The sequence below is a fragment of the Triticum dicoccoides genome, chromosome 1A, assembly GCF_002162155.2.
Source record: "Triticum dicoccoides isolate Atlit2015 ecotype Zavitan chromosome 1A, WEW_v2.0, whole genome shotgun sequence".
NCBI classification, from domain to species: Eukaryota; Viridiplantae; Streptophyta; class Magnoliopsida; order Poales; family Poaceae; genus Triticum; species Triticum dicoccoides.
This window is the reverse complement of record NC_041380.1, coordinates 491,970,494-491,986,045: the sequence shown is the minus strand read 5'-3', so window position 1 is coordinate 491,986,045 and position 15,552 is coordinate 491,970,494.

Here is a 15,552-nt window from a genome sequence, read left to right as displayed (position 1 = left end):
GGGGAGAGGGAGAAGGAAAGGGGGCCGCCGCCCCCCCTCTCCTAGTCCAATTCGGACTAGAGGGGGAGGGGCGCGCGGCCTTCCCTAGGCCATCCCTCTCTCTCCACTAAGGCCCATAAGGCCCATTACTTCTCCGGGGGGGGGGGTCCGGTAACCCTCCGACACTCCGGTTTTCTCTGAAATCACCCGGAACACTTCCGGTGTCCGAATATAGTCATCCAATATATCGATCTTTACATCTCAACCATTTAGAGACTCCTTGTCATGTCCATGATCATATCCGGGACTCCGGACTACCAACGGTACATCAAAACACAAAAACTCATAATACCGATCGTCACCAAACTTTAAGCGTGCGGACCCTACGGGTTTGAGAACTATGTAGACATGACCGGGACACGTTTCCGGTCAACAACCAATAGCGAAACCTGGATGTTCATACTGGCTCCCACATATTCTACGAAGATCTTTATCGGTCAAACCGCATAACAGCATACATTGTTCCCTTTGTCATCGGTATGTTACTTGCCCGAGATTCGATCGTCGGTATCTCAATACATAGTTCAATCTTGTTACCGGCAAGTCTCTTTACTCGTTCCGTAATACATCATGCCACAGCTAACTCTCCTACTGTTTCAGGTGTCAAAAAAAAACTAACTCATTAGTTACAATGCTGTCAAGGCTTATAGTGATGTGTATTACCGAGTGGGCCCAGAGATACTTCTCCGACGATCGGAGTGACAAATCCTAATCTAGAAATATGCCACCTCAACAAGTACCTTCGGCGACACCTGTAGAGCACATTTATAATCACCCAGTTACGTTGTGACGTTTGGTAGCACACAAAGTGTTCCTCCGATAAATGGGAGTTGCATAATCTCATAGTCATAGGAACATGTATAGTCATGAAGAAAGCAATAACAACATACTAAATGATCAAGTGCTAAGCTAACGGAATGGGTCAAGTCAATCACATCATTCTCCTAATGATGTGCTCCCGTTAATCAAATGACAACTCATGTCTATGGTTAGGAAACTTAACCATCTTTGATTAACGAGCTAGTCAAGTAGAGGCATACTAGTGACACTATGTTTGTCTATGTATTCACACATGTATTATGTTTCCGGTTAATACAATTATAGCATGAATAATAAACATTTATCATGAAATAAGGAAATAAATAATAACTTTATTATTGCCTCTAGGGCATATTTCCTTCAGGAACATGTATAAGTCATGAAGAAAGCAATAGCAATAAACTAAACGATCACAGTGCTAAGCTAACGGATGGGTTTATTCCATCACATCATTCTCTAATGATGTGACCCCGTTCATCAAATGATAACACATGTCCATGACTAGGAAACTTAACCATCTTTGATTAACGAGCTAGTCAAGTAGAGGCATACTAGGGACACTCTGTTTGTCTATGTATTCAAACATGTACTAAGTTTCCGGTTAATACAATTCTAGCATGAATAATAAACATTTATCATGATATAAGGAAATATAAATAACAACTTTATTATTGCCTCTAGGGCATATTTGCTTCAATTAGTGGTGATTCCCAAGTGATAAAAGTAAAGGTTTACTCCCCCTCCACCAACAAACACACTCCACGGCTAGTCGAATCCACGGGTACCATCATACCAACATCAATCCTGGGGGATTTTTGTTTAATTATTTGCAATTTTTGATTTTGGGACTGGGAATCCTTATACTGCCCCTTTCGTGCAAGGACGAGTGAATAAACACTCAACATGAGAATAACCCTCTTAGCTTGGAAGATATTGGTTCAGACACGACCAAACCACCAAGTGATATAACATGATGCTTTTTGAAAAGCTAACTCAAGGGGTAAAACGGAGGCCGCTTTAGAACAACTCCGTGTAACCACACATGATGTAAAAGAACAGATACCCCGCTTTAGCTAAGGTTCCGGTTTATTATATTTAATCATAATATATACATCGTCGTAATATGTACATAAGTAGAGCCAATGGCTCAGGTATAGTAAGGCCGAAGATGAGCTATGTTCCACGGCCTGTTGGTCTCCTCCTCTGATGTACGTGAGTCCTTATGCCCTCGAATATCGATCAGATAGTATGACCCATTGTGCAGATTCTTGCTGACCACGAAAGGCCCCTCCCAAGGTGGGGATAGCTTAGGCATATCAGTCTGATCTTGGATGAGCCGAAGCACCAAATCTCCTTCCTGAAAGGTTCTGGTTCTGACTCGACTATTGTGATAACGACGAAGATCCTGTTGGTAAATCGCCGAGCGGGCAGCTGCTATGTCACGTTCTTCATCCAACAGGTCCAAAACGTCTTGCCGTGCTGTCTCATTGTCCGCTTCAACATAAGCCGCCACACGGGGTGAATCATGACAGATATCACTGGGGAGAACCACCTCCGCTCTGTAAACCATGAAGAACGGTGTGTATCCTGTTGATCTATTGGGTGTAGTATTGATGCTCCATAACACAGATGGTAACTCTTCTACCCAACAACCCGGTGTTCTCTGCAAAGGAACCATAAGCCGGGGCTTGATGCCTCTCAAGATCTCTTGATTAGCCCTTTCTGCTTGACCATTGGACTGTGGATGTGCCACCGATGAAACGTCGAGCCGGATGTGTTCCCGTTCGCAGAACTCCTTCATGGCACCTTTGGACATATTGGTACCATTATCTGTGATGATACTGTGTGGAAAGCCAAACCGAAAAATCACCTTTTTGATGAACTGAACCGCCGTGGCCGCATCACACTTGCTAACAGGTTCTGCCTCCACCCACTTTGTAAACTTGTCAACCACCACCAGGAGGTGGGTCTTCTTATCTTTGGACCTTTTGAAAGGCCCAACCATATCTAGCCCCCAAGTCGCAAACGGCCAAGTAATTGGAATCATTCTCAATTCTTGAGCCGGCACATGAGCACGTCTTGAAAACCTTTGGCAATCATCACATCGTCTGACCAAATCCTCCGCATCAGTATGGGCAATTAACCAATAGAAGCCATGACGAAACGCTTTAGCCACCAGAGATTTTGAACCGGCGTGGTGACCACAATCTCCTTCGTGGATCTCATGCAAAATTTCACGGCCTTCTTCAGGAGACACACAACGTTGAAACGCCCCTGACACACTGCAATGATGCAACTCGCTGTTGATAATAGTCATGGACTTGGATCGCCGGATTATCTGTCGGGCCAGAGTCTCATCCTCTGGTAACTCGCCCCGGTTCTTGTACGCCAGGTAAGGAAGCGTCCAATCCGGAATAACATGAAGAGCTGCCACCAATTGAGCCTCCGGATCAGGAATAGCCAAATCCGTTTCACCAGGGATCTTGACCGACGGGTTGTGCAGCACATCCATAAAAACATTGGGCGGGACCGGTTTGCGCTGAGAGCCCAGCCGGCTTAAGGCGTCCGCCGCTTCATTTTTCCGCCGGTCCACGTGGTCCACCTGATATCCTTTAAAATGACCTGCAACAATATCCACCTCACGACGATATGCTGCCATGAGTGGGTCCTTGGAGTCCCAACTGCCAGACACTTGCTGAGCCACAAGGTCCGAGTCACCGAAGCACTTAACTCGACTTAGATTCATCTCCTTAGCCATCTGGAGACCATGGAGCAAGGCTTCATACTCAGCTGCATTGTTAGTACAAGGGAACATTAAGCGGAGAACGTAACAAAACTTATCACCTCGTGGGGAAGTTAATACGACTCCAGCCCCCGAGCCTTCCAATTGCCTGGATCCGTCAAAATGGATGGTCCAATATGTGTGATCCGGCTTTTCTTCAGGTGCTTGCATTTCCGTCCAATCATTGATGAAATCAACAAGTGCTTGAGACTTAACCGCCATCCGAGGCACATACTTCAAACCGTGCGGCCCAAGCTCTATAGCCCACTTGGCAATCCGACCAGTTGCTTCCTGGTTCTGGATGATATCCCCCAAAGGAGCAGAACTGACCACCGTAATTGGGTGCCCTTGGAAGTATTGTTTAAGCTTCCGGCTTGCCACAAAAACTCCATACACCAGCTTCTGCCAATGCGGATACCTTTGCTTGGACTCAATGAGTACCTCGCTGATATAATAGACTGGTCATTGAACTGGATGCTCCTTACCTACCTCCTTTCGCTCCACCACAATAGCCACGCTGACCGCTCGAGCATTAGCAGCAACATATAGCAGTAACGGCTCCTTGTCAATGGGAGTGGCGAGCACAGGAGGATTGGCCAATTGCCGCTTTAAGTCCTCAAATGCTTCATCAGCAGCAGAACTCCAGACAAACTGATCCGTCTTCTTCAACATCTGATACAAAGGGATTGCTTTCTCACCAAGACGACTGATAAACCGGCTTAACGTGGCAATCCGGCCTGCCAGGCGTTGAACATCATTGATACACTTTGGTTTAGCCAGGGAGGTGATGGCTGTGATCTTCTCCGGATTAGCCTCAATTCCCCTATTGGACACCAGAAAACCCAATAACTTGCCCGCCGGTACACCAAAGACGCACTTGTCCGGATTAAGCATCATCTTATATGTCCTCAAGTTATCAAAGGTTTCCTTCAAATCATCAATCAGAGTCTCCTTCTCCCTGGATTTAACCACGATATCATCCACGTAAGCATATACATTACGGCCAATCTGTTTGTGAAGATAATTTTGCACACACCGTTGGTAAGTTGCCTGGGCACTCTTGAGCCCAAAGGGCATAGACACATAGCAGAAGGCTCCAAAGGGAGTTATGAATGCCGTCTTCTCCTGGTCCTTAACTGCCATTTTGATCTGATGATAGCCAGAATATGCATCCAAAAAACTTAAACGCTCACAACCCGCCGTAGCATCAATAATTTGATCAATACGGGGGAGGGCAAAAGGATCTGCTGGACAAGCCTTATTAAGATCTGTATAATCCACACACATGCACCAGGTGCCGTTATTCTTAAGGACCAGCACCGGATTGGCAAGCCACTCAGGGTGAAAAACTTCTACAATAAAGCCAGTTGTTAAGAGCCTGGCTACCTCTTCTCCAATCGCCTTGCGTCTTTCTTTGTTAAACCGGCAGAGGAACTGTTTCACCAGTTTGTATTTAGGATCCACATTAAGGGTGTGCTCAGCGAGTTGCCTCGGTACACCTGGCATGTCAGAGGGCTTCCATGCAAAAATGTCCCGATTCTCACGGATGAACTCGATGAGCGCGCTTTCCTATTTCGGATCCAAGTTGGCACTGATGCTGAACTGCTTGGACGAATCGCCAGGTACGAAGTCAACAAGCTTAGTTTCTGCTGCCGATTTGAACTTCAGGGCCGGATCATGCTCCGTAGTTGGCTTCTTTAATGGAGTCATGTCTGCCGGATCAACATGGTCCTTATAATACTTTAGTTCCTTGGTGGCACAAACCGACTCTACATAGGCCGCATCTCCTTCCCGGCACTCCAAAGCGATTTTGCGGCTTCCATGAACCGTTATTGTCCCCTTGTGACCCGGCATCTTGAGCTGCAAATACACATAACAGGGCCGTGCCATAAACTTGGCGTAGGCCGGTCGCCCAAACAGGGCGTGATATGGACTTTGGGTTTTCACCACTTCAAACGTCAATGTCTCCGACCTGGAATCATGGTCATCCCCAAAGACTACTTCCAAAGCTATCTTACCAACAGGATATGCTGATTTGCCAGGTACTACACCATGGAACACTGTATTGGACGGTTTGAGATTTTTATCTGTTAGTCCCATACGACGGAAGGTCTCATAGTATAAGATATTGATGCTGCTCCCTCCATCCATGAGCACCTTGGTGAACTTGTAACCTCCCACCTGAGGCGCCACCACCAGAGCCAACTGACCCGGATTATCAACCTCGGGAGGGTGATCCTCTCCGCTCCATATGATTGGCTGTTCAGACCAGCGTAGATAACGGGGTATGGCCGGTTCAACAGAGTTGACCGCCCGCCTTTGAACCTTCCGGTCTCGCTTGTCCAAGCTAGTGGTGAAGACATGGTACTGCCCACTGCTCAACTGCTTTGGGTTGCTCTGGTAACCTGACTGTTGCTGCTGTTGGTTGTAACCACCCTGGTTGTTCTGACTATTTTGATTATTATGTCCGCCCGGATTACCATTAAATCCTGAACCAGAATTTCCTCCATCGTAACCCGGCCCGGACCCTGAGCCACCGCCGGAGCCGTGATCATACCGGAAAGCATTAGAATTCTTGAACTCCTGCATAATGAAGCAATCCTTCCAAAGGTGGTTTGCTGGCGCCTCCTTCGTCCCATGTCTTGGACAGGGCTGGCTCAGTAGATAGTTTAGGCGGTCCAGGTTAGGGTTGGGTGCCCCATTGCGATTTTTCGGTTTACCCTTGCGTCGCTGGCCATTGTCCTGCGTGTTGGTATTAGCCACAAAGTCCATGTTACCATCCGCTTTACGTTGCCTCCACCACCATTGCCTGCCCAGTGATGCTGCTAACCTTTGGAGTTGCTGTTCCTCTTTCCCTTCCCTGCCTTGTCATCATCAGATTCGGGATCCTTGGTACTATCAGAATCAGCATACTTTACCAAAGCAGCCATGAGGGTTCCCATGTCAGTGCAATGACGCTTCATCCGTCCCAACTTCAGCTTTAGGGGCCCAAACCGGCAGTTGCCTTCTAGGGTTAATACAGCGGTGTCAGTGTTGGTGCGGTCTGATGAATGCAACACTTGTGAAACCCGGTGCACCCAATGAGTCGTCGATTCTCCTTCCTCCTGGACGCAGGCAGCTAAGTCCACTATCGACATAGGCTGTTTACATGTATCCTTGAAATTGCTGATAAACCGGGCTCGTAATTGGGCCCATGAACTGATAGAATTAGCCGGCAAGCTTTTTAACCAAGTACGGGCCGTTCCTTCAAGCATCATGGTGAAGTATTTCGCACACACCGCGTCATCCACATAAAGCATCTCCATGGCCATCTCATATCTCTCCACCCATGTCTCTGGAGGTTGATCCACCATGTAATTTGGTACTTTGCGCGGGCCTTTGAAATCCTTGGGTAGGCGCACATTGCGTAAAGCGGGGACAAGGCAAGGCACCCCCAAAGAACTAGAAGTAACACCAGGTTCGATCGAGATAGTTGGACGAACCGGCATGAGCTGCCGAGCCTGATGCTGTGCGGCTAACTCGGCCTCCCTGCGTGCTCGGGCCCGGTCCACCACTTCCTGAGCGTTATCAGCACCACCCACCGGGTTGTTGCCACGGGGTGCTCCACGTCATTCATTACTCAACACTGCCGGTTCATCCATATGTCTGCTATAGCTCCGGCTTGGACGGGGGGTCGAGTGGATCCGGTCGCGGCTCTACGAGTATGCTTCCTTTTGGACCAAAGCTGTCCTCAGAAGCTCCTTGACCCATTGCGTTTCTACTGCCTGCGGCGAGTCACCTTCAATTGGAATGGCCTCCAGCCGTGCAGCAGCGGCGACGAGATTGTCCATTGGGTTGGAGTAGTGACCCGGAGGTGTTAAAACAGCCTGAGGTATAACGGCCTTTTGGCGAGGCGGGTCCATCTGACGAGGCTGAACCGGTGCACCGGTCCCAGGAGCTTCCGCCCGTTTTCCCTCCAGCGGATTGCTGGTTCCTGCTCCTGGGGTGTTGAAAAGGTCTCTGGCCTCGAAAACCGGAGGCAAACGGGATCGGTACTTCCTCCTCATGACTTCCTGTGACGCGCTCTGGTCCAACATGAGCCTGTAGGCTTGTGCGTCTAAAGCGGCCTGCTCTGTGGCCATCCTGGTGTCCTCAGCTGCCAGATCCGCCTTGGCTTGGGTGATCTGTTCCTTTATCTTTGCAATCTCCGCGTTGTGGACGTCCTGATCCGCCGGATTAGCTTCCGCCATAAGCACAACCAATGCATCAAATAGTTCTGATAGAACTTGAGCCGGCGGGCGCACAGGGCCTCCTGCCCCGGCAGCCATCGCCGCTGCTGAACCGGAGGTTGTTGCCGCAGCGGTCGAAGAATGAAGTGCTGCTTGTGTGCCGGCCATGAATATTCCAACTCGGTTGGGCAGATCAGAGGGGTCCGGAATACTGTCGCCATCGGAACAACCCCCAATCCGGCCATCTTGTAGCTGATAGAGATTCGGTTTCCCCGGTCGATGACTCGTCATCGGAACAAACGACGGTCTCGCCGTGAGATTCCGATCCATCCTCATAACTTCCTCCATGGATGACTCCCACGAAGGCACGCTTCATGGCCGGTTTAACCCGGGCGGATCGCGCACGCTGAGCCGTCTCGATGAGGTCGGTGTAGATGTCCGGCTCAGGCCCAGTTCACCGATCTTGCCAATGAAAATGTGAATGCCTCCAAAGGGGACCCGGTACCCGTATTCAACTGAGCCGGCCTTGGGGCCCCAACCTGCATCGTCGATGTAGAGCTTGCCGCGATGACTCTTAGTCATCCGGCCTACGGCGTAGCCCTCGAGTCCTTCAAAGCGGCCCTCCAAGAACTTGAAACCATCGTGCGATAGCCCGACGGTGGGCGCCAACTGTCGTGGTTTTGTCACGGCAGATGTCCTAGAGAAAGGACTTAGTCATGGAGCCATCGCGACGGTTTAGCTTGAAGGGGTTAAAGCGGACACAGGGACGCAAGAGAGTTTATACTAGTTCGGCCCCTTCGATGAAGGTAAAAGCCTACGTCTAGTTGTGATGGAATTGATGGGGTTTCGATGACTAGGGAGCAAACAAGCTTCGCCTAAGTCTCGAGTTGTTGTCTGTTGTCCTTGAACCGCCGCCGGGTCGTCCCCTTATATACACGGGTGACGCCCGTCGGTTCACAAAGTCCCAACACCGGTCCATATTCGTATCCGGGTTGGTCTCTCCTTATTCCTAACTTACAATACAAGTTTATATACAAATACCCAGCTACAAGTCTTAAACCGACTACGGGCCTTAGGCCCTCATCTGTCTTCTTGGGCTTTAGCACTCTTGAACTACTGATGAAGTTGACCCGGCCCAGATAGGCCGGTTTACACCCAGCAGTAATATCCCCAACATACCCCGTGTCTCTCTTTGAACAATTCATGCACACAAAAACCGATGTTCATTTGAAATTTTAGGTCGCACATGCAAATGTACTTAGAATGGCAGGGTAATACCGCATATAGGTAGGTATGGTGGACTCATCTGGAATAACTTGGGTTTTAGGATTTTGATGCACAAGCAGTATTTTCGCTTAGTACAGGCGAAGGCTAGCAAATAGATTGAGAAGCGGCCAGCTAGAGAGCGAATACGGTCATGAACATGCATTATGCATAATAAACACTGAACACTAGCATTAGTAGGATATGAACACAATGAACATAAATATCATAGAGGCTATGTTGGGTTTGATTCAACTACATGCATGAACATGCGCCAAGTCAAACCACTAGAAGCAGTCAGACAAAGATACCATATCATCGTACTACATCACAGTCATTTTAGTGCATGTGAACATCCAAGATAAATCATTGTCCACTCCTAGCCACTTAAGTATGGCATGATAAACTATAATCTCTAATTGTCATTGCAAACATGTTTGATCATAATATGCTGAATCAAGGATACTAGGTTAAACATATTTACAAAAACAGAACAAGTTGAGTTCATACCCATTTCTCTCTGCCAAAGCCAGTTCATCAAATATCGTCATTATTGCCTTTCACTTGCACGACCAAATGATATGAAAATAATAATAGTGCAAGAGTTTCGTGGACTAAGCTAGAATTTTCAAACATTTTATTCAAAAGGAGAAGACAAGGAAATATGGGCTCTTTGTTAGATCAATATCAATGCATATGAGAGCCACTCAACACTTTCATCGTGGTCTTCTCCTCGGCACGACTCAATAAAAAGAAAAGAATATCAGAGAAACACACTGAAATACTTTTGGAGTTTTTTTAGTTTTTTCTTGAAGAAAGCAAATTAAAGAGAAAAAATAAAGATGATGAAAAACTATTTTCACGGGAGTGCTCCCAACAAGTAAAAGAAGAACAAGGAAATCTTGTTGGGTTTTCTTTTTAACACTACAGCTAACTAGACTAGAAAGAAAAACCGAAAAGAAGCAAGAAACAAATTTTGGATTATCACAAAGTTTTTCAAAGACACAAAAAGAAAGCGAGAAAATAAATCTAACATGGATAAAACAAAGAAAAAGTGTGAAAACCGACAACTAGAATGGAATGTGTGAACATGAATATAATGTCGGTGGGAATACGTACTCCCCCAAGCTTAGGCTTTTGACCTAGCTTGGTAACCACCATTCGTAGAAGCCATCCGGTCCCATCTCGAAGTGTTGTGGAGCGAGTACCGGAGCGTCCCACTCCTGAGGCTCCTCCTCTGCCTCTGCTTGGGCATTTCAGTAGGCAATAATGTCCTCAGGCATGATCCTGTATCCACCCTTGGCAATAAAATCAAACAAATCAGGTGCAGGCAACGGAATAATATTACGGGGAACCACACTGAAAACCAGGTTTTAAGGAATATTATTAATAGAGTTATTAATATCAGTAAACTGGTGATCCATCATCGCCTGGTGATCTAAATAGACCTTGGGTAAACGACAATCATGTTGGTGAATCTGAACGTTAAAGTGACTCGCTAAACTAGTAGCATAAATACTACCTATGAATTTGGCCCTTGGTTATGCTAAGGTGCAGACGACGTGCAATAATAGCCCCGAGGCTAAAGGTGTTATCGCCATAAAGTGCACGACGTAAGATGGCAAAGTCGGGAGCACTAAGTGCACCAACCTTTTTTGTAGCAACTAAACACTTAGCGATGAATCTCTACTACTTAAAAAGAACGTAAGGTTCCCATTTCACCTTTCTTCCCACCACCCCTTTGTCCAACCTTTCATGTATATGATAATCAATCACCTTAATTTACTTGCCTTCTGAACCAATTCCACTTTAATTTACTCACCAAACTTCTAATAAAAATATAAGGTAATTCACGGTCAAAATTTGATGAATATTTACTTACACAATCGCATTATTATTGGCAGGTAAATCACAAGCTAACGTACTAGAACATTTATATCCCGTTGCAACTCACGGGCATTGTTCTAGTAGAGCAAAACAGTGCACAAAACAAAACTGCAAACTAGTAGTAGTGACACTCGACACTCCTCTCTCATATCCCACTGATAGAGTATGATAAAAGTCCTCAAACTCTACATGTCTAGGCTCTCTTATTTCCCTATCAGAAGGGATCAATCATATGTCACAAAAATCAGTAAGTCGTATCTGACGGGTTTCAGAGTATAAATTAAATTGAACCTCAGGAGGGTTATTCCTACTCAGAAAATGGAAATTTTGCACAAAGGAATTTGTGAGGAGATGGTATTGTTCACACTCAGTTGCGATGAAGTCGGTAAGCCTATCATTAGCAGCAAATTGTGCGAACTCTTGACGGATCCCGACTCCATCCATGAAGGGGTTATGCGGCCATTCGCACGGCCGCACCTCCGCCCTTCTCTAAGTATGGAGGTCATTGTCCGAGGATTCCCCAATGACTCCCTTATCGCTTTTATTGGAGGTAAACTTCCTAAAGAAACTCATCTTATTCCTATGAACAAAATTCTGAAAATTTTAGTCCACGAAATTTTTGTCAACAAAACTTCACAAGATTGATAGCAACTACTCATAAGGACGCATAAAGGCTACATTGAGCATTAAAACTACTTAGAACTCTAAGAATTCAATATGCAAGCTCATCTACAACAACACCAAGAGTAGCTAATTATTCAAAATATAATCCACTAAAGCAAAAACTAATTTGAGCAGTGGAGGAGTCACATACCCAGTAGCAATCTCCCAAAACAGTTTCGGAAATGGAGCTTCGACCAAAGAGATCAAAATCCACGGGTTTGAGAGCAAGAACACGAGAGAGAGCTATGGTGATTTTTTCTGGAGGTAGGAGAAGGAATGGGCTGAAGAGATAACTGAGGGGGCCCACGTGGGCACCACAGCCCCCAGGGCATGCCTGGGGCTGCTAGCACCCAGCTAGGTTGTGCCCACCTGGTGCACCCCCCTCTGATATTATTTGCATAAATAATTCAAAAATATTCAGAAAAAATCATATTAATTTTTTAGTGCATCCTGAGAACTTTTATTTTTGGGTCATTTTTATTGCATGGCAAATTCAGAAAACTGACAAAACATGGCATTTTATTTTATTTAACTAAGAAAAACACACAACAAAAGTTGGGACAGAAGGTTGTGCCCACTAAATTCATCAACTTCATACTTCTCAAAAATGATCCATTAATAAGGTTGATCAAGTCATATTAACAACTACCTTCGATTGGCATGAAACCGAAAAACTTTCATAAAATAAAAAGAACGCAAGGTTCCCATTTCACCTTTCTTCCCACCACCCCTTTGTCCAACCTTTCATGTATATGATAATCAATCACCTTAATTTACTTGCCTTCTGAACCAATTCCACTTTAATTTACTCACCAAACTTCTAATAAAAATATAAGGTAATTCACGGTCAAAATTTGATGAATATTTATTTGCACAATTGCATTATTATTGGCAGGTAAATCACAAGCTAACGTACTAGAATATTTATATCCCGTTGCAACTCACGGGCATTGTTCTAGTAGAGCAAAACAGTGCACAAAACAAAACTGCAAACTAGTAGTAGTGACACTCGACACTCCTCTCTCATATCCGACTGACAGAGTATGATAAAAGTCCTCAAACTCTACATGTCTAGGCTCTCTTATTTCCCTGTCAGAAGGGATCAATCATATGTCACAAAAATCAGTAAGTCATATCTGACGGGTTTCAGAGTATAAATTAAATTGAACCTCAGGAGGGTTATTCCTACTCAGAAAATGGAAATTTTGCAAAAAGGAATTTGTGAGGAGATGGTATTGTTCACACTCAGTTGCGATGAAGTCGGTAAGCCTATCATTAGTAGCAAATTGTGCGAACTCTTGACGGATCCCGACTCCATCCATGAAGGGGTTATGCGACCATTCGCACGGCCGCACCTCCGCCCTTCTCTAAGTATGGAGGTCATTGTCCAAGGATTCCCCAATGACTCCCTTAGCGCTTTTCTTGGAGGTAAACTTCCTAAAGAAACTCATCTTATTCCTATGAACAAAATTCTGAAAATTTTAGTCCACGAAATTTTTGTCAACAAAATTTCACAAGATTGATAGCAACTACTCATAAGGACGCATAAAGGCTACATTGAGCATTAAAACTACTTAGAACTCTAAGAATTCAATATGCAAGCTCATCTACAACAGCACCAAGATTAGCTAATTATTCAAAATATAATCCACTAAAGCAAAAACTAATTTGAGCAGTGGAGGAGTCGCATACCCAGTAGCAATCCCCCAAAACAGTTTTGGAAACGGAGCTTCGACCAAAGAGATCGAAATCTGCGGGTTTGAGAGCAAGAACACGAGAGAGAGCTATGGTGATTTTTTCTGGAGGTAGGAGAAGGAATGGGCTGAAGAGATAAGTGAGGGGGCCCACGTGGGCACCACAGCCCCCAGGGCATGCCTGGGGCTGCTAGCACCTAGCTAGGTTGTGTTCACCTGGTGCACCCCCCTCTGATATTATTTGCATAAATAATTCAAAAATATTCAGAAAAAATCGTATTAACTTTTTAGTGCATTCTGAGAACTTTTATTTTTGGGTCATTTTTATTGCATGGCAAATTCAGAAAACTGACAAAACATGGCATTTTATTTTATTTAACTAATAAAAACACACAACAAAAGTTGGGATAGAAGGTTGTGCCCACTAAATTCATCAACTTCATACTTCTCAAAAATGATCCATTAATAAGGTTGATCATGTCATATTAACAACCACCTTCGATTGGCATGAAACCGAAAAACTTTCATAAAATAAAAAGAACGTAAGGTTCCCATTTCACCTTTCTTCCCACCACCCCTTTGTCCAACCTTTCATGTATATGATAATCAATCACCTTAATTTACTTGCCTTCTGAACCAATTCCACTTTAATTTACTCACCAAACCTCTAATAAAAATATAAGGTAATTCACGGTCAAAATTTGATGATTATTTATTTACACAATCGCATTATTATTGGCAGGTAAATCACAAGCTAACGTACTAGAATAGTTATTTCCCGTTGCAACTCACGGGCATTGTTCTAGTAGAGCAAAACAGTGCACAATACAAAACCACAAACTAGTAGTAGTGACACTCGACACTCCTCTGTCATATCCGACTGACAGAGTATGATAAAAGTCCTCAAACTCTACATGTCTAGGCTCTCTTATTTCCCTGTCAGAAGGGATCAATCATATGTCACAAAAATCAGTAAGTCGTATCTGACGGGTTTCAGAGTATAAATTAAATTGAACCTCAGGAGGGTTATTCCTACTCAGAAAATGGAAATTTTGCACAAAGGAATTTGTGAGGAGATGGTATTGTTCACACTCAGTTGCGATGAAGTCGGTAAGCCTATCATTAGCAGCAAATTGTGCGAACTCTTGACAGATCCCGACTCCATCCATGAAGGGGTTATGCGACCATTCGCACGGCCGCACCTCCGCCCTTCTCTAAGTATGGAGGTCATTGTCCGAGGATTCCCCAATGACTCCCTTATCGCTTTTCTTGGAGGTAAACTTCCTAAAGAAACTCATCTTATTCCTATGAACAAAGTTCTGAAAATTTTAGTCCACGAAATTTTTGTCAACAAAACTTCACATGATTGATAGCAACTACTCATAAGGACGCATAAAGGCTACATTGAGCATTAAAACTACTTAGAACTCTAAGAATTCAATATACAAGCTCATCTACAAGCACCAAGAGTAGCTAATTATTCAAAATATAATCCACTAAAGCAAAAACTAATTTGAGCAGTGGAGGAGTCACATACCCAGTAGCAATCCCCCAAAACAGTTTCGGAAATGGAGCTTCGACCAAAGAGATCGAAATCCGCGGGTTTGAGAGCAAGAACACGAGAGAGAGCTATGGTGATTTTTTCTGGAGGTAGGAGAAGGAATGGGCTGAAGAGATAACCGAGGGGGCCCACGTGGGCACCACAGCCCCCAGGGCATGCCTGGGACTGCTAGCACCCAGCTAGGTTGTGCCCACCTGGTGCACCCCCTCTGATATTATTTGCATAAATAATTCAAAAATATTCAGAAAAAATCGTATTAATTTTTTAGTGCATCCTGAGAACTTTTATTTTTGGGTCATTTTTATTGCATGGCAAATTCAGAAAACTGACAAAACATGGCATTTTATTTTATTTAACTAAGAAAAACACACAACAAAAGTTGGGACAGAAGGTTGTGCCCACTAAATTCATCAACTTCATACTTCTCAAAAATGATCCATTAATAAGGTTGATCAAGTCATATTAACAACCACCTTCGATTGGCATGAAACCGGAAAACTTTCGTAAAATAAAAAGAACGTAAGGTTCCCATCTCACCTTTCTTCCCACCACCCCTTTGTCCAACCTTTCATGTATATGATAATCAATCACCTTAATTTACTTGCCTTCTGAACCAATTCCACTTTAATTTACTCA